The sequence below is a fragment of the Lepisosteus oculatus genome, chromosome 14 (assembly GCF_040954835.1).
Source record: "Lepisosteus oculatus isolate fLepOcu1 chromosome 14, fLepOcu1.hap2, whole genome shotgun sequence".
Classification (NCBI taxonomy): domain Eukaryota; kingdom Metazoa; phylum Chordata; class Actinopteri; order Semionotiformes; family Lepisosteidae; genus Lepisosteus; species Lepisosteus oculatus.
The window spans coordinates 9,584,131-9,587,421 of record NC_090709.1 but is presented as its reverse complement, the minus strand read 5'-3'; positions in this window follow the sequence as shown (position 1 = coordinate 9,587,421).

Sequence of the window (3,291 nt, the reverse complement as noted above, 5' to 3'; positions counted from 1 at the left end):
CGTAGATCCAGCGATCTCATCCTGTCACTCAGATGGTAGAGTCGGTAGTCAGTTGCACTTGATATGGTCCTTCCCAGCAGGGTTGCAACATCTGGCAGGGTATATCTTCCTCACCCACACCCACTCGCCAGGTATCAGGTCGTGTCTTCCCTCTACTGGAGGTCTCCAAGAGTCCAGCACCTGTTCACCAGCCCCGTGCACCACTTCAATTAACAACCTACAATACTACAATAGAGAATTAGCAAATTCAACAATCCATTAGCCAAATTCGTCCCTCCAGGAAGTTTCGTTGATTGGCCTGTGATGATATCAAACAGGCTCTATTACACAGTTCTGTTTGATCCAGCCCGCATCCCATGGCGTTCCTTCAGTCTGATGTCTAGTCGATCTTTTAGACTTCTGTTCCTTCATTCCACTGTTCCAGCAGACTGAGGGTGATCTCAGTCCATCTCACCCCGAACAATGCAGCCACAGCCTGTCCCTTGATCATAATACAAGCGTTAAAGCAGTGCCCACCGAGGGCTTATCTCCATCATCAAGTGTTTGGTAGACACAGAGGCAGTGACAGCAACCCACTGGGATTATAAGAGCCAAGGTTTCCCTTTACAATTGTAAATTGTAAACATTTGCTACTGCATGAAAGGTTTCTCAGGAGCAGGCCTTTTGAGCTGTAGCACCCGCACCTGAACTGTAGTTGAGTTCCTTTGATAAGCATCACATTGAGATACCACATAAGTCAGGCAGTGTCCAGTGACTGGTGTCCTGAATATGGTCCTGTGTGTCTTGCTGTCTGTGTCAGGCAGTGTCCAGTGACTGGTGTCCTGAATATGGTCCTGTCTTGCTGTTTGTGTCAGGCAGTGTCCAGTGACTGGTGTCCTGCAGTGACTCACAGAGTTGTTGTGTCTCCAGACAGTAATGTCTTCTGGTCATGGTGAAGGGCAGTGTGAGGAGAGCCTGTGCTCAAGGTGGCAGTGAGGTCACTCAGGTCAGCACAGGAATACAGAGACAAGGTGGACTGAATAAGAACTGGCTGTCCTGTGACTGTGATCAATAATTTAAATGAAAAAGAAAGAAAGCCCAGCAGTGATTGTCCCTTATGTACTGAGCTTGTTTGACAGCAGCTCTTCCAGTTGACTCCCTCAGACCCTCAGTCTATCTCCGCGCAGCTCCAGTCCACACAGATGTTCCAGCCCCTCCAGCTGTGGCCCCAGTGTCTCTCTGTGTGGAGCTGACTGTGTGACTGAGACTCTCTAACAGCACAGTGGAGCTGAACTGATACTGATAGACTGATGCACCACTGGGCTGAACAGTGTGAGGGCACAGCTCACATCCTCTTCCTTATTATTATAGGTAGTAGGAGCAGCAGTAGGAGCAGCAGTAAAATATTAGTAGTAGCAGTGGCAGCAGCAGTTGTTGTAGCAGTAGTAGTAGCAGTAGTAGTATTAGCAGTTATGCTGTATTTAAACTCTCCTGTTCAATATAGCAGAGTTCTTGTGTTACAGCTTCACCATAATAGCTGCAGCACCAGGAGCCACAGAGCAGGATTCAGTTTCAAATTTGAAAAAGCAACAAAATAATGAAAAAAAAAAGTTCAGTCCTTGTTAATACAGTGGTGATTTAAGGCAGAGCTGTACTGGAGCTACAGGTCAGGCTCTGCAGTGAGAATGTGGTTTGTGCTCCTCCGAGCTCTTCCAGCACAGGAAGCCAGGCTGTACTGTGAGGCTGTGGGTGTCAGTGTGATGAGGCAGCTGAGAGCTGAGCTGTACAGAGAGACACACAGGGAGCCCAGTGTTCAGAGCTCCAGTGCTGCACAGGGAGACACAGGAGAGCCCAATATTCAGAGCTCCAGTGCTGCACAGGGAGACACAGGAGAGCCCAGTGTTCAGAGCTCTAGTGCTGCACAGGGAGACACTGGAGAATCCAGTGTTCAGAGCTCTACAGGGTGACAGGTCCTCTCCCCACACAGCTCTCTCTGTGTGTCTCTCAGGGCTGAACAGGAGGGGCTGTTCCTGTCAGAATGGAGGCTGACTCTCAGAGCTCCAGTGTCAGTATGAGCAGAAGCCCTCAGACCTGACTGCTGTCAGAGCCTCTGAGCCTGAGTGGCCATGAGCACTGAGCTCCTCAGCAGCTGAGAAAAGCCTCCTGTCTCTTGTGGTCACAGTGTGGTTGAACACCTGCACTGTCTTCCTGCTCTTTCTCTTCTCTCTCCCCTTTCCTGACTCTCTCGCTGCGTGTGCTCTTATCTGTCCATCTCTCTCTCCTCTTCTCTCACTCTGACAGTCTGTGCAGAGTATCTGAAGGGGATGTAACATTGCTTGGCAAAGGAAAAGACTTCTCAGAGGCAGAATAAAAAAAAGTATCTCCTCTCAGTCAGATTCACAGCTCAGACTCACACACAGAGCTCTGGGTCCCTCAGTACTTTACCCAAACTCCTCCCTCCTGAACAGACAGAAGCTCATCTCCATCCTTCTCTTTATCCCGACAATTCAGAACCAGAGAACATTGAGACAATCAGTGCTGCTACATGAATAATATCAGACAGAACAGCCTGGACTCAGGTCACATCTCCCCCTTTTCTCCTTCCTCACAGCCTCTTAGAGACAGAAGTGTTTGACTGAAAATTGAGCAATATGTGATTATCTCTTATTATTATTTTTTACTGATTTAATGAACAGCAGTATTGCTACTCTTATAAGTGTAATATGATTATCAGCAGAAGCAGACCGATTGTCTTGTCTACAATAGTGACCAGTTGACCAGTCTATAGCTCTGAGCAGTGGGACTCAGATCACACAGAAGACCTGTCTGTGTGTTATTCCACACCAGCCCTGGGATACAGCGTCTCCCACACGTCTCTCACGGAGTCTTATATACAGTTAAACAGAGTCTGATAACAGTGATACAGTTAATTAAATCATCAAACTGGCTGAGGAACTGAGAGCTCGAGTGGAAATAAAACCAGGAGATGCTCTTCAACCTCCAGGATCAGGAGTCTGATCCTCCTGGATTCTGTTCTGTGGAGATTCGTGTAAAACGCTTAAAAGCGCTTATTACAGGGACTTGTGCCCTTTCTCTTCTGCTCTACGGGAGTATGCTATACAACGCATTGGTCTGTGAAGTAAACTATTTTTTTGTTTCATAAATTGTATTCCTCGGTTTGTCGCTCTCCATTTCCAGCTGTTATGAATCGCCTTTATTTTTGGAGATGTTATATGTGTAAGAAAAGCCCCCCGGGCACCGGACAGGAGTCTCCTCCAGCGGAGACGCGCTCTGCTCTGTCAGAAAGAGCGC